The following is a 7,643-nucleotide window of genomic DNA, read 5'->3' on the forward strand; positions in this document are numbered from 1 at the left end:
GGGTCACACCTGGCAATGCACAGGTGTTACTCCTGGCTCTGAACTCAGGAATCACTCCTGGGGATGCTTGGGGGACTCTATGGGATGCTGGGAATCAAACCCAGGTCAGCCGCATGCAAGGCAAACGCCCTACCCGCTGTGCTATTGCTCCAGCCCCTAAAATGTACTTTTAATGTAAGAACCACAGACCAGTGGAACAGAGGAGAGGAATCCAGACACAGGCCTTATGGATATTTGGTATGTGACAGAGGTGGCAACACGAATCAATGGAGACAGGAGATGTTATTTTAATGGTGCTGCAGAAATAGTTCTATGGTGTGGAAAAAGAAAAATCATATCTTATCCTACACTCTGAAAAGACATAAGTCAGATGCTTAGAGAAGTCGGAAAAAAGTTGAAAGGCAAAATTTAAAAATATCAAGTTAGGAAATCATTTCTTGTATAGGAAACAGAAAGTCCAAACCATAAAGGAAATGATCAGTAGGTTCTCATTCAATAAATGGCATCATAAAGTTACCAAATCAGGGACCAGAATTGGTAAGTACAGTGAATAGGGCACTTGCCTTGCTCGTGGTCAACCCAGGTTCGATTCCCATTATCCCATCTGGTCTCCTGAGCACCACCAAGACTGAATTTTGAGTGCAGAGCCAGGAGTAATCCCTGTTCTCCCCAAATAAAAAATAAGTTACTGAATCATTAACATATGGGGAAAGGTATTTGAAGTATGATTGCAGCAACAGTTAATCAAGTCTAATTTATAGAAAAAAATGAGTAGCAAATCAGCAAGGAAAAAACGGGCAGCTCAATAGAAAAGCAGCAAATGAATTGATGGAGGAACTATTCCAGTAGCGAGTAAACAACTCTACAGAGAAGGGGGAAATGAAAACAACACTGGCAGTCACCCGTCAGGCAAGGTACTGCTGCCCTGCTGTTGACGGTGTCAAGGGCTGGCCAGAGTGCGGGGAATTGAGCACCTTATGCCTTGTAGGTCAGTGCGTTCACACTGATAAGTCATTTCAAATTACTCAGTGATGCCAGTAGATTCAACTCATTTATTTTCAAATTGGAGGAGGGGTTTATCCGAAGCCCTTGGCGGAACGTCAGAGAGATTGTTGGAAACAGAGTCAGGGATAAGTGAGAACTGGGGTGCTTTTGAGGCAAGACCCCCAAAACCAAAGGGGCTGAAGAGAGAATATAGAAAAGTTGGCCCCGCCTGTGGTTGACCCAAGTTTGATCCCCAGCACTGCGTATGTTCCCCGGAGCAAGCCAGGAATGACTCTTGAGCACCAACAAAACCAAACCAAACAGGGGCTGGAGTGATAGCACAGCAGGGAGGGCGTTTGCCTTGCATGTGGCTGACCTGGGTTCGATCCCCAGCATCCTATATGGTCCCCCGAGCACCGACAGGAGTAATTCCTGAGTGCAGAGCCAGGAGGAAACCCTGTGCGTCGCTGGGTGTGATCCCAAAAAGCAAAACAAAACCAAAAAAAAATGAACAAAGCCAGGCACCAAATGTTACCAAACAGTAATGAAATGGGTACGCTAACAGTTAGACTGAACCACTAAATAGGGCAGCTCCAAGGATGGTTAATTTGGTGGCTCAGCAGGATTGTTAAGGATCTGGGTTCTCACTGCTACCTGCTCTGCCATCCACCCAGCACTTCCGCCTTGTGCCAACTGAGCATCCCTCTAGGTCGCCATGCATGTGGTTCAGCAGTGGAAAAGGCCGCGTTCCTCTCTGTGTCTACTTGTCAAGAGAGGAGGAACCTTCCCATGGAGCTGTGTGTCCCTGCCCCCAATGACTCACAGGACTTCAAAGAGCATGGAGTTACATGCTCAAAGCAAACACTCATGAGAGGGGTTATTACCCAACATAAACGGGGGGGGGGGGCAGGAAGAAGGGGGCATTCCCAGGTGTGTTTAGATGACCTCAAGAAATGTGCAAGTGAAATAGCAAGTATGGGCTTTCCCCTAGTCCTATTTCCACAGTTCCCCTGTAGTGTCCTATAGACTTCTTTTGTCTATTTGTTTGTTTATTTGGGGGCCACACCCAGTGTGCTCAGGGTTTACTCCTGGCTCTGAGCTCAAGGATTCCTCCTGGTGGGCTTGGAGGACCATATAGGGTGATGGGATTGAATCTGGGTCAGCCATGCTCAAGGCAAACACCCTACCCTCTATACTATATTTCTGGCCTCCTCTACAGACTTCTTTTTTATTCTCTCATTTCTCCGAAACTCTGACTTTATCCCACAATACCCAGGACCCAGACAAGGCTCCTTTGGTCCCAGCTTAAGTTTTCCTCTGAGTTCAAGTACAAATACTCAGCAGTAAATGTTTTGCCCAGGTAGATCAGTTCTGTAAACTCAGACACAGAAGTCAATGAGATCAGGTCCACTTTTTGGACCATGAAGAGTGGTCTTGGGGCTACTTCTATTGGAGACTCGAATTTCACTGCTGGTGGTGCTCCAGGGACCATGCAGTACTAAGGATGTATCCCGGGGTTCTCACATGTAAAGCATATGCTTTACATACACTTTGAACTACCTTTCTGGTCTGAGATAATAAAATGTTACTTCTTGCTGGCAGTGCAGTCCAGTTTGGGTCAGAACATGTGTGGTTTGTGTGTGCATGTGCGTGCATGTGTGTGTGTGTGTGTGTGTGTGTGTATACATGCTTTTCCCACTGTAGTCACTCAGTCACCTGGTCAGTTTCTGTTTAATTGGCTCTACCCTCCTCTTGGGCTTGAGCGATAGCACAGCAGTTGGGCATTTGCCTTGCACGCAGTCAGCCTGACCGAGCAGGGTTCGATTCCTCCGCCCCACTTGGAGAGCCCGGCAAGCTACCGAGAGTATCTCTCCCGCACGGCAAAGCCTGGCAAGCTACCCGTGACGTATTTGATATGCCAAACACAGTAACAACAAGTCTCAAAAAAATGGAGACTTTACTGGGCCCGCTCGAGCAAACTGATGAATAACAGGAGGACCCTCCTCTTAATTTCGGGCCCTTCTCCATTACAAATGGGAGGTGTGTGTGTATATGGGTGTGGTGGGGCACCAGGATTTTAAGGATCACAAATGAAAGCAGCACATACTCTCCATTGCCAGATCTCAGTCACTTGGGATCCTTCCCTTGGGCTTCCTGCAAGGGAAGCTGGGGACAGTCCTGATAGACCTGGAGGAAGATGTTATAGAGCCAGAGAGATGCCCAATGGGCTGAGCACAGGAGGAGGCCCAAGGCCCATCCCTCACACATGTGGTTCCCTGACCACTAGGCAAATGAAACTCTCAAGCACTGTGGCATGTGACCCCAAACCCAAACAAATAGAAATGGCTATAGAACTATGAGGGACCCTTGCACTAAGTCTGCCTCAGTTAAGGATTCCATCTGATAAAGATTGTAGCAAACCCAAGAGAGGCCAAGTGAGTAGTCTTGGAGAGATCAGAGTTTGGGGTGAGGTGTTTTTCGATTCCCCTGGGGGGGACGGAGACACAATAGTTCAGGCGGAAAAGTGTAGCGTGTGCCAATCTGTGACATATACTAGGTTCTTCCTCCTACTTTGACACTTCTAGAAATAAATTATAAGTGCCTAAAAGGTCTACTGTGCCACTGTATGTCTCGTCAAGAGGCAAAAAATACACACATATATAATGAGTAACAAAAATTGTAGGTAGGGATGTTTCTCACAGAATTGATGATAATATTGGAAATTAGGTATGGCCTATCAAGAGTGCAGAAGTGATCCCGTTTGAGGGAAACAGAGATGTCTGCAAGAATGAGCCTTATGCATTTTTTTACACTTAAATATGTCTGCATAATAATGAACAATTCACAAGAGGTGACAAAACCTAAACTTGTTTATTGAAAAGTGAATGAAGTTTTCTGCATGATAAGAAATCTAGAAAGAAGATTATCAAAATGTTATTCCTCTAAGTCTATAAACCTGCTCCTGATTGATGGAAAAGGGCCACAATGGAGAAAGGATGTTTTTTAATAAATGGCCATAGGTCAATTATATATTTTACTTTATTTCTTTATTTTGTGGCTTGGGGGCCACATCTGGCAGTGCTCAGGGGATCATACGTAGTGTCAGGAATTCAGATTAGACTGCATGCAAGGCAAGTGCCTTAACCCCTGTACTCTCTCAAATCCTCACTTGGATATTTTTGTGGGAAAAATAAGCCTTGACATTTTACTGTGCATCGCATACAATTTAAGATGTGTTATAGATGTGTATATGAAAACTAAACTCTTCAAAGATATATCACTGCGCATCTACCAGAGCTGCTAAATTTGAAAAAGACTGAATATAAAGTGTTGGGAAAGAGGGAAGAGATTGGAAGTCTCGGCTCTCGCTGCTGAGAGTATAAATAGGTGGATTGCCTTTGAAAACGATCTAGAAGTTCTCATTAAATACAAGCACACATCTACACAGCAACTCAGCAAATTGACTTGTAGGTGCATATTGGAGAGCGATGAGAGCACACATGTACCCCAAAAAATGCATGAAAAGCTAGAAATAATTCACTACACAGTTCATTTATAACAATCAAGAACTTGAGTCAACCCAAATATCCATCATCTTATAGAAGGGGGCACTAGATTATGTGATGTTCAGATAACGGAGTAAGGGATGAAAGAGAATGAGTTAGAATAGTTTGCAATAGTATAGATGGATCATTTCATCATTTCATTTCATTTCATCATCCTGTTATTCGTCAATTGCCTCGAGCAGGCCCCAGTAACGTCTCTTTCATCCTAGCCCTGAGATTATATTCAAGGCTCTTTAGGAGAATGAGACCCATCATTGTTACTGGTATTTGGCATATTTGGTACGCCACGGGGAGTTTGCCAGACTCTGCTCTGTGGGCAGGCTGCATTCGATAGCCTGCAAGTTTGTCCAAAGTAGGAATGAGACAATAAGATGTCATAAAAAATAAAGTTCTGATAAGATGTTCTGGGATCTAGATTTTATAGTCTCTGAGTCTTGGCCGCTGATGGGATTACACGGCGCCAGGGGGCCAGGTGGTGGGTGTGACCCCCGCCTACTGGAATTTGGAGGATCTGGGTGGAAGACGCTCGACTCCAATCTATAAAATCCAGATCCCGGACGAGAACAGTGCAGTCTTCTGCCCCCGCGCCTGGGTGTTCCTTCCCGGGGCCCCTTGGAGGGGAGCGGGTTGAGCTTTCCTCCCCGCCCCGACCAGGGCTCCGGCAGCCGAAGACCTCCAGGACCAGCCACCACCATGCTGAGACCACTCTCCGCATACATGAAGGTACTGGCAGAGGGACAAAGCCACGCGGGTTCCGGGGCCGAGATGGATCATGGACAAAAGAAATCAGAAACAAAACGAGAGAATCTGTGATTCCTTTAACATGGCCGCCAACAATGTGGAAACACTCCTACAAGTCAGGCAGATGCCTTCTGGGGACAGAGAAATCAGGACTAATTCTGTAGTATTTATTTGCTCCCTCCCCAATTTATTTATATTTATTGTTTTTATGCATATCTTTCTTCCTTTATTTCTCACATATTTCTTTAAAAACTTGTTTTGGGCTGTTTTTGGGTCACACCTGGTGATGCTCAGGAGTTACTCCGGGCTCTGCATTCAGGAATTACTCCTGGCGGTGCTTGGAGGACCATATGGGATGCTGGGAATGGAACCAGGGTCAGTCATATGTAAGGCAAACACCCTACCCGCTGTACTATCACTCCTGTCCCTCTTTTAAACTCCCCCTCCACACACACACACTTCATTTAAGCACTGTGGTTTACAAAGTTGTTCATGATGATTTATTACAGGCATTCAACATTCTGACACCAATCCCTCCATCACTGTCACCTTCCCTCTCCCACGGTCTCCATATTCCTTACCCACGCCTGAAGGCTGCCCCCAACAGCAGGTCCATAGCACTGTAGCACTGTCATCCCGCTGTTCATCGATTCTCTCGAGCGGGCACCAGGAATGTCTCACAACAAATTGCGAGACTTGTTGTTACTGTTTTCAGCACATTGAACACGTCACAGGGAGCTTGCCAGGCTTTGCCGTGCGGGCAAGATACTCTCGGTAGCTTGCCAGGCTCTTTGAGATGGGCGGAGGAATCGAACCCGGGTCAGCCATGTCGGCCGCGTGCAAGGCAAATGCCTTACCCTCTGTGCTATTTCTCCAGTCCCAGAAGGTCCATAATAATTTATTTTATACTGCTTGTTGGGGCTCCTCGATGGATGCATCTGATGCTAGCGTACGTGCATTGAAAGTACAGACGATCATTTTTGTCTTCCTTCATTGTGGCAGCCTAGGTCGACCTTGAGATTTTGTCGGCCTCTCCTTTCTCATCCTTCTCAGTGCTGCCATGTCGGTGAAGCCTTCAGGGTCAGGTGAATGAGACCAGTTGTAGTTACTGGTTTTGGCATATCGAATACACAACGGATAGCTTGCCAGGCTCTTCCGTGCAGGCGGAATACTCTTGGTAGCTTGCCAGTCTTTCCGAGAGGGATAGAGGCTTTTGGGGCGACCTTTAATCACCCTTGTAGGTGTTGCCATATTTGAACCCTATCAAATACGGTACGACAATTCCGGAAGATGGGTATTTAGTGTCTTATGATGTGTCGCGCGGCCGCTTTGCTGCCGCGTGGGTCCAGAAAGCGTCCTGAAGTGTGGCGACGGCTGGGTAGTGGAAGTAGTGTCGATAGTGGAAGTCTGCCAGTGGGGTATTTATCTGGGTAGGGTGGGTCTCCTGTGCGCAATTCGATTCCTGGGTGGTTGATGGAAGCAGACAGGGCAGGGTAGGGTGGGGCTCCTGATTAGAATCCCTTTGTCACCTGTGGTTGTTGGGAGCAAGCAGAGAAGCTCTGTCCCTGGGTCTGCCGAGCCTGGAGTCCAAGGTCTCAGAGAGTTCCGCTTATCTTGTTCTGTGGGTCTTCAGTCGTGCGTGAGTCTCAGCCGGAGCTGCCGCGCGGGTCCGGAAAGCATCCTGAAGTGTGGTGACGGCTGGGTAGTGGAAGTAGTGTCGAAGAACGAGGACAAAGAACCTCCGGCTCCGGGCACATCTCTTTGATTCCACTGTTCTTCCTGCATTAACATATGCCTCAGAGACCTGGGCCCTACGCAAACAAGATGAGAACGCTATTCAGGTCTCCCAAAGAAGAATAGAAAGAACTATGCTTGGAATATCACGTTTCACTCAAATGAGAGAAAGAATCCGGAGTTCTGACATCCGTCGACGATCAAGAATCAGGGACGCTGTCTCATTTGCCAAGGTGTCGAAAATCAGATGGGCTGGTCACGTAATGAGATTTAAAGATGACCGCTGGACTAGAGCTGTTACCGACTGGATTCCACGGGATGTCAAAAGACCGCGTGGCCGCCCACCTACCAGATGGTCAGACTTCTTCGTGAAGATCATGAACGATTGGTTTGAGGCCCTTCATGTTCCCGGAGCGAACAGATGCCATTGGGCTACACTAGCACATGACAGGGACAAATGGAGACGTTACTGGCGCCCACTCGAGCAAATCCACGACTAACGGGAAGTTAAGTGATTAAGTGATTAAGCTTGTTGGGGCTGGAGCGGTAGCACAGCGGTAGGGCGTTGGCCTTACAAGCAGCCAACATGGCCGACCTGAGTTCGATTCCTCTGCCCCT

The sequence above is a fragment of the Sorex fumeus genome, unplaced genomic scaffold, assembly GCF_029834395.1.
Source record: "Sorex fumeus unplaced genomic scaffold, SorFum_2.1 ptg000044l, whole genome shotgun sequence".
Classification (NCBI taxonomy): domain Eukaryota; kingdom Metazoa; phylum Chordata; class Mammalia; order Eulipotyphla; family Soricidae; genus Sorex; species Sorex fumeus.